This window comes from Equus asinus, chromosome 8 (genome assembly GCF_041296235.1).
Source record: "Equus asinus isolate D_3611 breed Donkey chromosome 8, EquAss-T2T_v2, whole genome shotgun sequence".
NCBI classification, from domain to species: domain Eukaryota; kingdom Metazoa; phylum Chordata; class Mammalia; order Perissodactyla; family Equidae; genus Equus; species Equus asinus.
Genome location: NC_091797.1, coordinates 75,715,417 through 75,729,878, shown reverse-complemented (window position 1 = coordinate 75,729,878; position 14,462 = coordinate 75,715,417). Strand labels below are relative to the sequence as shown.

General features: G+C 53.6%; 1 protein-coding gene across 19 annotated transcripts in view; it reads right to left on the bottom strand.

Moving 5' to 3' along the window:
• The window catches only part of PITPNM2 (phosphatidylinositol transfer protein membrane associated 2), a 145,085-nt gene that overhangs the window by 78,553 nt on the left and 52,070 nt on the right, over positions 1-14,462 (bottom strand). For 2 of the 19 annotated variants that reach the window (XM_070515924.1, XM_070515927.1), the window contains exon 1: positions 1,604-1,698. The exons of 12 other annotated variants lie outside the window; for them this stretch is intronic. The gene's annotated coding sequence lies outside the window, so the exon portion shown is untranslated. Of the gene's footprint in view, positions 1-979; positions 1,481-1,603; positions 1,699-2,000; positions 2,114-3,086; positions 3,201-14,462 lie in introns of those variants that run through there. 5 more of the 19 variants (XM_044775978.2, XM_070515922.1, XM_070515926.1 and 2 more) reach the window with 5 other exon arrangements.

Here is a 14,462-nt window from a genome sequence, read left to right as displayed (position 1 = left end):
AGAGCACACACACATACCTGCATGCACACACATGCAGGGCCTCACAGCTCAGCACATCTTGAGCTAAGGGGTCTTTCTCTGACAACTCCTGTTCCTTTGGACTTCAGAGGCTCAGAAGCCTAAGATGGAAAGGTGGTAGCCGGGGGCCTCCCCTGTAGGCATGAACGTGCCAATCTCTGTCCCACACCTGACAACACAGCAGAGCCCGGGGGGCATGGTAAGGAGGAACAGTACAAGAGGGAGGCAGCTCTTTCTGGAATTAGACAGGAATGGTCAGTCTCACTCAGGTGAGACACTGAGCAGAAAAGCACCACATAAAAAGGATAGCCATATGATCTTATCAATCCCGGGAACTGTAAATTTATAGGAGATCGTGTTATCAAGAGCAGAATGCCAATTGGTCCATGTACCCCCGATGGCAGAAGAGGAAAACGAATCTGTGTGTGCGTGTGTGAGAGTGCACAGGCGTGCACCTGCATGCCTGTGTGCATGTGGGATGTGAGTGTGCACGTGTGTGCAAGCACGTGGGTATGTGCATGCCTGTGAGCATGTTTGTGTAAGTGCATGTATATGTGTGTTTGGGGACATCACAAGACAGATGGGGGAGAATTCAATGTTCATGAGCTTCTTTTCTCCTGCAGTTTGTTAAGCCATTTGTGTAACGAAGATGAAGAGTCACTACCAACAGATTTTCTCAAAGCTGGGTATGAGGCTGGGCTGGGGCACAAGCTTGGCCTCCCAGGCAGACTCGGTCCTGAGTCCTAGAATCCCTGACGCCGAGCCAGCACTGCCTGTCCTGCCCGGCACAGCCTGGGTGGTGGACCAGCATACTGCAAGCCAGGCCAGAGGAAAATAAGTCAAACTTTCCCCTCGGAGCTTTGTGGGCTTTGTGAGGGCTATCTGAACAGCCGGGCTTCCCACCGAGCCTTTCCCTGAATCCCAGCACTCCCGTGGACTTAAAGAAGAGAGAACCACTCACCGCCTGAAAGCCAGCCAACGCAGTGCTCATTCCACTTTTCCTGGAATGAGCTTTCCATGGTTCCACTGGCAGGAGCCATCAGCAGCCAGGGCTCCCACCTCTCCGACCTGCTCTCACACCCGCAGCAGCTCCTTAGGATGCTTTCAAGTAAGACACCACTATGTGAAATTACACTAAGAAAGGAGGCAGGCTCCTTGTGCCGGAGGATGTGAGAGGGAGGGGGAGGCTGGCACCGAGCACTCAGGATTCACTCCGGATGAAAGCAGGCGGGTTGGCGGAGCCGTGCCTCCCCTCCTCCAACACCAGCCCTGCTCCGCTGTCCTTCTGACTCTGGGCTTGCTGACTGAACACACACTTGCATCACCAAAGCAACCCTCACCCTGGGCACACACGGAAGACCCCAGGGCAGAGTCACCCCAGCAGCAGCAGCGCTGGGCCAGCCTCCCATTGGGGCTGAGCACTCAGATGAGAACACAGCGCTGCCACTCTCAGGGCTGACCTTTCACGTGTCACATCAGAGTTTCCGTTCACCAGCAAACCAAAACCAAACCAGACCAAACCAGCACACAGCCTCCCCACCCCTCACACAACTTGTAAACCCATCAGAATTTACAGCAAACCAACCAGAATCCAGACGGGGGTAATGTCATTAAGAAGCCTGCACAGAGTCCAGATGCCAGGAAGGTCTCAGTGACAGACTCCAGCCTCAAAGCAAAGGAAAAGCAAGACATCGCACAGACATCTGGAGACACAAAAGCATTCTTCTCATCCTGCCCAACAGGAACCCATCTGATTATCAAAAGGAAGCTCCAAGAATTCAGGGTTGAAGGCAGCTTTAGAGAGACAGGGGTTTGGGAGATGAGCAAATGCAGTTTAAAGAGGCTGGAGCATAGAAACAGACGGGAGCCCTGCCTGGGTCCGCCTTCACGGAGGATTCTGTTATTAAAGCGATCTGTCAGAGATAACGCTCAAACAAAGCAGATAATCCAATCCGACGCCCTGAGCCCGACCCTACACATACCTGAACGTCCAGACGCCCCTGCCGTCTCAGCCCTCATGATGGGCACCACGTTCAAAATTGACTTGTTTCCCTGATACCTGCACCAAACTTCCCTGTGAGTCAGACGGGGCCACTTGGTGTTCGCTTTCTATTTAAAGATCACACAGGGCTTCCTCTCAGACACCATGCAAACCCGTGGCTTCTAAGAACTGGGTGCTAAATCCGTTCGCTCTGGGCCTCACTTTCCATCAACACAGGAGATGTCTGGTTGACAATGAGGGGTTCATTTTTCCGTTGTCCGCTGCACAGGAGGCAGAGGTATGGGAGAGTGGGCTGCCTGCCACTGGGCCCAGATGCAGAGAACACCCCTGGGATGGGCAGCCGACAGATTAACCTCATCCGTTGCCTCCAGGAAAGCCATTCAGAAGCCATCCTCAACGCCAGGGCGGCAGATGGGGAAGATGCGATGGAGAATGTCGACCCACCCGGCAGCGGTCTTAAAATCCCATCTGAACCAAACTCTGCTGAGGGACTGTCCCAAACAGATGGCAGTAGTGCCCAGGACGGCCATGCTGCCAGGACCGCTCTGCCTGGAACCAGTCAGCAGATGACTCTCGTTACACCATCTTCTTGGAAATTCTTGGTTACGGGGACAAAACATTCCCCTATTGACCTCCATTTTCAGGTGAGAAAGGATTAGACAGAGAGACCTGTCCCCAGTGTCCCCCATTCCAGAGCCCTGCCCCACATGGGGTACATGTGGATGCCTCTAAATTTCCTCCTTGTCCCCCTGGTCAGACCATGGCCCAGGAAAGCAGATTGTCCATGCTGTGTAGCAATTACATTGGAAAATGGAAGTGCAACAGACAGCAGTGGATCCAAGCATCAGGAGGCAGGAGCCGGGCTACTCACGGAAGCCCTGGATGAGACCCCACACGCCCAAAGCCACCCTGTCCCCTCTGAGCTCCGAGTCAGGCCAAGCCTCTCCCTCCCTCTCTCCCTCCATCCCAGCTACTGAGAGAAAACAAGCAGCCCACGTGACCAGGACAGAACCTTCCTTGCTAACAAACCCGTCCTAAGGCTGTGACAGTTTTAGCAGGAAATTACCTTTCAGGAAGAAAATGTAAGGAGGGGGAAGAGAGGGGACCAAGTGTTAGAGCAGGGAGCCACACACCGCGGAGCCAGGCCTGGGTGCATCCAGCAGCGCCCCCGTGTCTGCGGAGGTCTCCCGTGCTCCCCATGATGCCAGCCTCAGGGAGCCGCCCCCAGCACGCAGCTCTGCCAGCAACCCATGACTGGAGACAGGAGCTGGCCTCGAAGCACGGAGGTCCTCAGGATGGACGGATAGAGGACGGATGGAGGAGCTGAGAGCCCTAGCACGGACCAAGGAGGAAGGGAGGCTGAGAGGAAGGGGTGGGGAGAAGAGAGGGAGGGAGGGAAGCGGGAGAACTGATTCTCTCTCCTCCACTGGGACCACTGAGCTAAGTTGCCATGGAGAAAGGGGAGCCGCTGGCAGAGCCCGAGGCGGGTGGAGGAGCCATATGCCAGAGGGAAGGCATCCGCGGAGAACCAATCCCCACCCTTCTCCTGGTGCAGCCTCCCCTAAACCAGGCCTTCTGGGCCCACGGCAGCCAGGCTGGGAGGGGAACTGGCCTGACCCAGTGGGGCCAATAGCAGCTCTCTGCCACTGGGAGGAGAAGGGAGGTGAGGGGCAGGAAAGGACCTCAGGGCTTTCTCATCTGGCTCACTGAGCTCTGTCACCCTCAGCAAGAGCTGTGCCCCTCATCTCAGGCCAGACCCACGGGGGACTAATGAGACCAGAGCCCCACCCGATGGCCGGGGCACACAAGGGGCCTGGGGTTTGGGGAAGCACTTCTGATCCCCACCTGCCTCCTCATTTCTAGAAATTAGAGTTGCCAAACCTCGAGTCACATTTCCCCAGGAATGTCAGGCACATTTCCCACCCTCGAGAACAAGAGGATGCCCACCCATGAGAGGGCTGCGATGCCCAGAGCCACCTACGCAGAAAGAGGAGAAGGATGGAGTGCGATCTCCTGGGTGCACCAGGCCACCCAAGCTACCATCCAGCCATGGCTCCCTGTGGGTCTCCCCGCACCTCCTGCCAGCTTGCTGCTGCTTCTGTCCCTGACCCCAGCTCCAGGACTTTGCCACTGGCCCACTGGCATCCTCAGCACAAGCGAGGACAACCTGCTGTCTGCACTTGCAGGTACGGTGACACTGAAACACCTGGGGATGACTAAGGGGTGTGGACACCTCAGGAACTGGTGTCTCCTTAGCGGGACAGAAGCACAGCGAGCAGCACCACCCAACGTCCCACCTCTCCTTGCCCCACACACCAGGACAGAGGCTGAGGTCTTGCTGCTCTGAAGCACAAGACCTAGGGGCGGCCCTGGAGACATCGTCCCTTCAGTCCTCCTCTCACTTCCCCTCCACACTTTACTATGAAAATGTTCAAACGTACGGCAAAATCGAGACACTTTATAATGAACATCCACACAGGCCCCACCTAGACGCTACCATTTCCTCTTGCTTTTTTTTAAGTGTGGTAAAATACACATAACATAAAAAATACCATTTTAAAGTATACAATTCAGCAGCATTTAGTACATTTACAATGCTGTGCAACTGTCACTTCTATCTAGTTCCAGAACATGTTCATCACCCCAAAACCTGATAGGCACTCACTCCCCACTCCCCCTCCCCCAAGCCCCTCCAACCACCAGTCTGCTTTCTGTCTCCACGCATTTGCCGATTCTGGACATTTCACATAGATGGGAGCATACAGGATGTGGCCTACTGTATCTGGCTTCTCTCACTCGGTATCATGTTTTCAAGATTCATCCACTTTGTAGCGGGTGTCAGTGCTCTGTTCCTTTTTATGGCTGAATCACATTCCACTGGATGGATATGCCACACGCATTCATCTATCTATGCATGAGTGGATTGTTTCCACCTTTTGCCTGTTGTTCTCCCCCTTTTAAGATGAGTTTCGCGGAGCCCAGTGAAGTTTCCCGGAGCCCCTCCTAAGGAACTGGGTCTCAAAGGTGCAGGCCCCGGAGGCCCCAAACTGCTTGTGAATCCCTGCTTTGCCTTTTCATTAAGGCATCCCTCTCCACTGGAGGAGCAAGAACAGGAGGCCTTGCCTGGCCCCAGGGCTGGAAGCGGAGGTCCCAGGGTGTGCATGTGTGTGTGTGTGGCTGACATGTGAGCCTTTGTCTTCTGTCCCCCAAGAAGTAGCTCTCTGAGCAGAAGGACACATGTGCACACCAACCCCACGTCCACACTTTGAGACCTCACAGACCTGGGTTATAGAACTCTCTGGCACTGGCTGGCTGCCTGACCAGCAGGTCACTTCTCCTCTCTGAGTCTCAGCTTCCTCATCTGTGAAGTGGGGGCGGTAGTCTCTGCGTCTTGGGGTTGCTGTAGAGACAAGACCAGCACCGCCTGATAGAACTTTCTGTGGTGATGGTCACGCTCTATGTCTGCCCTGTCCGATACGGCTGCCGCCAGCCCTCGCAGCCACTGAGCTCCTGAAATGTGACTAGTGTGCCTTGGAAACAAAGTTTTTAATTTCATTTCGCTTTATTTTAAAATTAAAACTAAACAGTCGCATGGGGCTAGTGGTGATTGCCCTGGAAAGAGCAGCTCTGAGGACTCGATGAGATGGGAACGCAGGACGCCCGGCCCAGGCCAAGCACCTAGCTCCTCGGTCCACTTCCTTCATCCCTTCTTCTCCCTACTTACCCCACAGTGTCTGGGAGATGAAGCAGGCTTCTGTCTGCAGCCTGGCCCCCGAGGTCCCCCTCTAAAAGGACAGAGGGTGGGTGGTCTGGCTCTCAGGGAACAAAACGGGTACCAGCTGGGGAGCATGCTCAGCGGACTCCATAATGACGTGCGTTTCTGAACCGGCTGACCTCTCCTCCTGCCTCTATTGGTCTCAGACCCCCGTTCTAGAACCCCGTGTCCGGCTGTTTCCCTCAGCAACTCCTGAGGTCATCCCTGGAATGTCTGGGTGGGAGCTATAGGATTGGAACAGACCCTCCCCCATTCTTAGAGTGGCAGCAGAGACCCGGCGGGGGTGGGGATGTGCAGGGCATCCTTGGTTCTAGACTGGGCAGTGGAGCTGGGTGCTCAGGAAGACCTTCCCATGTGCACAAAGCTGCTCTCACAAGCTCGCTCCCCTGGCACAGCGAGTGGACCAGAATCCAGACCAGATTCTAGTCTGACATTCTCACTTTGCAGATGCAGAAACCCAGACTCAGCTGGAAGAACACATGGCAAAGCAAAGCAGAGGTGGGGCTGAAGCCCAGGCCCCCAACTTCTGGTCTGCTCCTGCACAGGCCTCCCGAGAGGCAACTGTGGGACAGGCTTGGGTAAGAGGGGCGCCACCAGCACTCAACCCCCACACCAGGGCAGGCCAAGGGCCAGGGGATGGCTGTGTACTTCTAAGGAGCTGTGTGGCTTCAAAGCCTGAAAGGCAGGAACTGAAACCTGGCCATGCCATCACACCCCTGTCCTCACCTACTCTAACCCGCCCAAGCGGGAGAGGGAGAAGCGACATCTGGAGAGGGGCAGCGGTGGACTCCAGTAAAATAGGAAAACTTTAAACACAACCACAAAGAACCCTAACTCCTGTTGTGCTCTGAGCCCAAGATCAGGCACTGGTCACCTAGGGCTGGGACCTGCTACAGAGGACGGGGAGCCCCAGCCTGTCCCCCCACCCCATAAACCTTCTCTTAGCTTCCCAAGTGCCCCTCCTTCCTTAACAGAACAGCCAGGGGGGTCCCCTTCAAACTATGCCCCGAAGTGGCCTGGTCTCACCCCACTTAGGGTGGAGGCCTGCAGGCCCTCCCTGCCTGCCCTGGGGCCTCTGCACCTGCTCCCCTCTGCCCAGTGCCACTCCACCTGCAGCCTCTGTCTGGAACCTGCTCACTAAGGCCGCCTTATTTAAATCTTACCTCAAACCCAGCACTCTCCTGTCTCTTTCTCATTTTCTTCATGGTCTTGATCCTCATCTAATTTACTGTGTACTTTTCTCTCTTCTTTTTTTAGTTTTAAAATTATGGTGTAAAACACATAACATAAAATTTACCATCTTAACCCTTTTTAAGTGTACAGTTCAGGGGAATTAAGTACATTCACGTTGTCGTGCAACTATCACCACTATCTATCTCTAGAGCTCTTTTCATCTGTGAAACTGAGACTCTGTCCCCATTAAACACTAACCCTATCTCCTCCCCCAGCCCCTGGCACCCACCATTCTCCTTTCTGTCTCTATGAATTTGACTACTTTAGGTACCTCATTTAAGTAGATTCATACAGAATTTGTCCTTTTGTGTCTGGCTTATTTCACTTAGCATAACATCCTCAAGGCCAGCCCTGGTGGTCTAGCAGTTAAGATTCGGTGCTCTCATCACCACGGCCCAGGTTTGTTTCCTGGTCAAAGAGCCCTACCACCCATCTGTGGGTTGTCATACTGTGGCAGCTGTGTGTCGCTGTGATGCTGAAAGCTATGCCACGAGTATGTCAAACACTAGCAGGTCACCCACAGTGGACAGGTTTCAGCAGAGCTTCCAGACTCAGACAGACTAGGAAGAAGGACCTGGCCACTGACTTCTCAAGAAACTGGCCATGAAAACCCTGTGAATGGCAGTGGAGCATCGTCTGATATAGGACTGGAAGGGGAGGGGATGGTGCAAAAGGACTGGGCAGGGTTCCACTCTGCTCACACAGGGGCGCTAGGAGTTGGAATCTACTCAACAGCACTAAAAAAAAGAAAAAAAGCCCTCCAGGTTCATGCGTGGCATAGCACGTTCTTTTTTTGTTGTCTCTTCTGCTGGAATGCAGGTTCCACGAGGGCTGGGATTTTGGTTGGTTGTACTCATCTCTCTATCCCCAGGGCCTGAAGAGTACCCGGCACGCAGCAGGCGCTGAATGAATCTTTTGAATGAAGGAAGGAATGAACTTGTGGATGACTGAATAAATGAACAAAGACTTTGTAGAGGTTAGCAGCCCACCAGTCTGGGCCTGCCCCTCCCCGCACTGTGGATGAACTCCCTGTGACAGTGGGGATGGTGGCCCCGCCCCACAGCTTTAGATCCCTACCCCTCACACTCAGTGCCACAGGACCCCCCACTTGATGGTGGGCTTTCCCCTCAGACGTGGTACGTCTATGGGAAGATTATTACACAGATAGAGTCCCCAGCTGTGGACATGACAATGTGTCCTGGAGCCTCACAGTGGCCCCGTGCAGCGTGTGGCAGTGAGGACACGAGGTGATGCAGGGCCTGGATCCCACAGGCTCTGCAGGGCCGGATCGAGCCAGGACGCAGCCACTGCTCGGGAAGTAGTGGGCCTTCCAAACTTGGCGGCCCCTCGCCTTTCACCTTCTCTACATCCTACCTGGCTATTTATAGCCGCCTTGGCTCCGAGAACTCATTTACCCGTGTTTCTGGGCCAGACGCACTTGGAAAATCAAAGTAAGATGGACCCCTCCCTCTGCAGATGCAGTGAGCCTGAAGGGGCGACAGCGCTCCAGCCAGCGCCACCCTGCCCAAGTCGGGGGCACTCGGGGCCTCCTGACTCTCAGGTGACTCACCCCTTGCCAGACTCAGGGTGCCCCAGGGCAGGAGGCATCCGAGGACAGGGCAGCAGCTGAGCACCCACGGCCAGGCCTCAGCGCCCAGCCAGACCTCCAGCAGGGGTGCAGGAAGATGGTGACCTCAGAAGAGCCCAGATCACCCCAGAGCTCCTCCCCGCTCCAGGAAAATAAACAGATAGGGACCATGGAAAACAGCTGTACCTTTAAATTATTTGGCCCACAGATAAGAAAAACGTTTGCATGTCGAAGTTGTTTGCATATTTGGTTATTTTTAGGGTGAACCCGGTTGCCTCCCCTTGGAACCGGATGAAGCCCAAGAGGCACGTAGTCCTTTTTCCCAGATGGGGGTCCTGGTCCTGTGTCCTGGGAATGAGGGCTTGAGTCTGAAGTCCCAGGGGCTCTTGGGCAACAGGGTCCCCCAGCAGGGAGCCGAGGCAGACTGCTGGGATGTTTAAGAAGATGTGCCGCTGCTGACATCACCAGCCACCCACCTGTGTCCAGAAGGAGCCCCCCTGCCCCGCCCAGAGCAAGATCTGAAGGGAAGAACGCTCGATGCGCTGTCTCTGCCCATGCCAGGCCCGGCTAATGGGAATATTTTGCTGACATATTTCTAGAACAAGCAGCAATTAGAGCAGATTTTTCTCTTCCACTCCCCCTCCCCAAAACAGGAATAAATCAGTTCTACCAATTTCCCCACTAATGATTTCCTCCATTAAATTAAAAAGAAGAAGAAGAAAATGTTTTTTTAAATGGATTACCAGCCCTGTGCTTTCAGAGACCATGTGACCTGTCAACTCCTCTTAGGTCCTGATACATCAACGCCCCTTAATTAATTTTTAATAAATAAAAAAGTCGTAGTCTAAGAGGCACTCCCCCCCCCACCTGCCCCCAGTCTGTCCGGCACACAAGGGTCAGCTCCAGGCTGGCTGTGGGAGGCCAGCTTCATGTGGCCAGAGATAACCTGACAGTCAGTGCACAGGATCCACTTCAAAGATGAGAAAAACGAGGCTGAGGTGGGAAGGGCCTAACCACATGGCCCAGCACCCAGGATGAACCTAGATTTGTGACATGCCCCGTGGCAGAAGATGTGATGTGGGATGGGGGCCTTGGTTTCGAGGGTGCCCGCCTGGAGAAACGCAAACCAGTGAAGCCAGCGGTGGAGGAGCCCAAGCCTTCAGGCGCAGGGACGATGTGCGTGACTTCAGCCTCTGTGGTGCCTTCGCAGCTCCCAGGACGGGGCAGGCACACAGTGCTAACATCCTGTTTGTTTCTAAAAAGCCCACCCCCACCAGCACGGACGAACCGTGAAAGCACTATGCTAAGTGAAGGAAGGCAGCACAAAAGGACAACTGCCGTATGATTCCACTTAGATGAGGCGCCTAAAATAGGCAAATTCAGAGACAGAAAATAGAACAGAGGTTACCAGGGCTGGGGGAGGGGGGAGGGAGGAGGGGGAGTTAGTGTTCAGTGGGGACAGAGTTTCTATATGGGGAAAGAAGAGTTCTGGAGATGCATGGTGGGGACGGCTGCACAACAACTTGATTGTACTTAATGCCACCAAACTGTACACTTAAAAATGGCTAAAGTGGCAAATTGTATGTGTATTTTACCACAATAAAAAAAAAATGTTAACTTTCCAAAATGCTATCTAAAGATACAGGAGGGGCTAACAACTGTGTAGTGACTCCGGCAGCACCGTCTGTGGTCTGCCCCTAGCCAGACTTCAATTCCTAAGGTACAGCTCTGGAGCTCATAGGCGCCTCCAGTCACGTAGGAACGCCAGGGACATTCAGAGAAAGGCTCCTCATGTTAGCCAGCGTCACTGAGTCAGGATTCCCTGTGTCCCTGATGGCCCACCAGATGCCAAAGGACAGGCAGCGGCCAAGAAGAAGGCCCATGGGATGCTCTCCCCAGAAGGTACCTCAGGGCCTTTGCACTGCTGTGATCTCTGCCTGGAAAGCGTTTCCCCAAGTATTACATGACTCACATCCTAAGTTATTTAAGTTTCTACAGAGAGGTTCTCTCTGACCATCCTATAGTCAGAAAGATGCATGGAAGGTCACCAGGGCCAGGTAGGCTGGCCCTGAGCAAGAACAGAAAACCAATGGCCCTGTGCATCCATGGCGAGCCAGCACCTTCGTGCTGTTCCTGGCTGGAGAGAAGCGGCTGGTGGGAAGGCAGTCAGATCCTGGCTCCATCATTACCAGCTAGAGGGCCTTGGCAAGGCCCTTCGTCCTTCTAAGCCTCAGTTTTCTCTTCTACAAAGTGGAGATGAAAACAGGCTCCTCCGAGGACTGTGTGAGAGGATGTGTGCACAGTGTTAGCATATGGCTGGGACACCGACAAAGGTTGATAAATGCAACGATCATAATTATAACCTCCCAACTCACAGGCACACTCCTTCAGAGAGGGCCCAGGGCAACGGCTCCAGAAAGCTCAAACGACACGCAAGGCTGACTGCTGTCTGCTGTCGAGGCTGCCCAGGAGGTCAGTGACCCTGGGGGCAGAGGATGGGGCCTGGAAGCTTAACCTGTGCTGAACAGGAATTAACTGATTTAATCTTTTCTGTTCCCATTTTGCACATGAAGAAACTGAAGCACAGACTGGTTTGTGATTTGCCCCAGGCCACATAGCCGGGAAGTGGTAGAACCCGGATTCAAACCCTGGTCATGTGGCTCCCGGGCCTGAGGCAGATCCCTGGCCAGCTTCCGCAGCTCTGACATCCGGGCTACATGAACCTCTGGAAGCTGGAGGGAAAGGTCTCAGAGCAGGTCGTTTGGGGAGGCCCACAGCACGGTTGGCCTGGCCGGTCCCTCTTGAAGGTCTCCAAGCTCATCACACTCGGTTCGTCTCGGCCGAGCTATGTTGGCCGGCACCCAAGTGCAATTACCTCCCTCAGAGCATGGCCCAGGGTGCGTCCTGGCTCCGCCTCACGATGCCTTCCCAGCAACCCAGGGGACACCTGCAGGCCCACGCCCTTCCAGGGGCCAGACACAGGGGCCCTGCACAGTGCTGGGGATTCTGCGCATGGCTAAAGGGCAAGCTGCTTCTAACTCGTTCCCAAAGGCAATTACTTCCCTCTATGCGACTTTCTAGAAAATATCTACAAACCTCTTAATTAACAACTCTCTTAGGCTACCGCGATACAGAATTTCTTACTGGTCTCCCTGCTTCCACTCCAGGCTCCACAGGGCGGCCAAAGTGAGCATTTGAAAATGTAAACGCAAAGAAGGATATGCACTCCTCTACCTCAAAACTCTCCAGGGACTCCCTTCACACTAGGACCAAGGTCAAAGTCTTTACCACGACCTACAAGTCCTCCAAGATGGAGCCCCTGACTCTACCGTCTCTCACCATCTTTCCTTTCTCATTCAGTCCTGGCCACACCGGCCTCCCTGCTGTTCCTCCAACTTGCCAAGCGTGCTTCTACTTCAGGGCCTTTGCACCTGCTGTTCTCACTTCCCCAGATATTACATGACTTGCTTCCTAAGTTTATTCAGGTTTCTACAGAGAGGTCCTCTCTGACCATGACATCTAAAACTCCCTACCCCTTCACGCTCTTATTCTATTCCTTTGCTCATTTTCCTTCCTGGCATTTAGCACCACCAAATAGTATACCGTAGGAAGGGACTTCATCTGGTTCACTGCTGTATCCCCAGTGTTTAACACACTGCCTGGCGCATGAGTAGTGTTCAAAAACTCTGTTGATCGCTTTAGAAGAGTGGATGGTTGGTGGAAGGGTGACTGGAAGCGGGGCAGCTTCTGAGGACTGGTGATGTCCGTTAATTGATCCGGATGGTCAGTTTGCACAAAGTCATCAGCAGTATACTTAATATTTATACATTTCTGCACGTTTGCTACAGTTAATAAAGAGTTTAAAAATTTAAAAAGGTAGGTAGAATGACTGACAGATAACTAGACAATGAAAGATGTACAACAAAGTTTTTTAAAAGAGTGTACAGATTTAACAAGACCCCTCGTACCAGCAGAGCAGACGGAACTAAATTAACACAGTGCCCTCTCTCCACGTACCACACACAGCCAGCGTACTTTCCAGGGAGGAATGAGAAGTCAAGGGACAGGTCCCTTGGCACACGGTAGTCACAAGGACTTCAGTGAGGCATCTCACAGGGAGCATCTAGGGCCCTTTGTGCAAACTTGGAGGAGCTTGAGCTTGTAAACCTCGCCCCCACCGTGGGCATCAGAGATTAAGCCATTGGTCTGAAAGTGCTTTCTTGAGACTGGCCAACGACGTCAGTGTGCGGGTTTGTGTCAGCAGCAGGGGCATCACTGGCAGAGGCTGTAACCACACGCTGCTGTCAGGCCAGGACAGTTCTGACTGGTCAGGTCTTCTGACCAGCCAGTCCGGCTCCCTCAAGGGAGACCGACTGTGCCCGGGCCTGGCTGCTTGGCCCACACCTTCCCTGCCTTCCTCCTACTGCCTTCTGCATGTGTGGCCTGGATCCAAAGGGAACCCTACCACCCTCACCACAGGCCCAAAGCCCTCTCCTGTGAAGACCAGCCAGCTGACCTTAGGGTTTTTGTTTTTTTGTTGTTGTTGAGGAAGATTTGCCCTGAGCTAACATCCGTGCCAATCTTTCTCTATTTTCTAGTATGTAGGCTGCCTGCACAGTACGGCTACTAACAGAGCGGTGTAGGTCCATGCCTGGGCCACCGAAGCAGAGCACGCTGAACTTAACCACGAGGCTGCCGAGGCCAGCCCTCCCAACCTTGGTTCTTTTATGGGCCCCAGAACTTGCTCTCTGCAGACTCATCCAGAAAAGGAAACCAGTTCTAAAGTCTCCAGTGGTCTGTAAAGCTGAGCCAAAGGAAGAGAGAGACGAAGAGAGCAGAGGAGAAAGAGAACACAAAGTTTTCTCCCATCCTCAGGCAGAGAAGTTCCCAAACATCCATGCCTCACCTCCAACCGAAACCACTCATGCAGACAAAGCCAGGGAAACCCTGGATTGGCTGTAGTTGCCCACGACAAGCTGTGGGTCCACCCGCCTCATGGAAGGTTCCAGGAGCACAAAGCAGATGTGACCTTCTGAGTTCTGGATTTGAGAAACCACAGTCTCTGCGTAAAGGCCTGAGCCATCAAGACCTGCAATTACGAGGGACAGCCAACACCAGGGGAGAGACAATGGGACTGGCCCCATGAACAGAGATGACTCGCGAGCAGCAGAAAGAAAATGAACATTTATGGCTCTCATATTAGTTACCTATGACTGCGTAACAAATTACCCCAAAACTTTGTGGCTTAAGGCAATAAATGTTTCTAATTTTATGCTGTTTCTGTGCCTCAAGATCAGACAGTGGCTCAGCCGGGTGGTTCTGGCTCCAGGTCTCTCATGGGGTCACAGTCAAGATGTGGACCAGGCCTGCGGTCATCAGAAGGCTGACCGGGTCTGGAACGGCTGCTTCTGAGGTAACTTACGAGACTGATGAGTTAGCGCTGGTTGTAGGCAAGAAGTCTCAGTTCCTCATCATGTCTCCAGATCTCTCCAGAAAGCTGCTTGAGTATCCTCATGACATGACGGCTGGCTTCCCAGAGCAAGTGATCCAAGAGAGAGGACAGCAAAAGCCACACTGCCTTTTATAACCAGGCCTTGGCAGTCACACTCCGTCATTTCCACAACATCCATGGGTTACGTGGGTCGGCCCTGTCCAGGGTGGGCAGGGACAGCACGGGGCCACGACTAGCAGGAGGCAGGAGCACTGGGGCATCTTGAAAGGTCCTAACCCTCAACCCGCTCCTTTTATCCTCATGACAGTCCTCAGAGGCAGGGCCTTCTATCCTCATCTTACAGAAGGAGACAGTGAAGCTCTGGAAGGGTCATTGCTGCAAGTCCCGCCAGTCG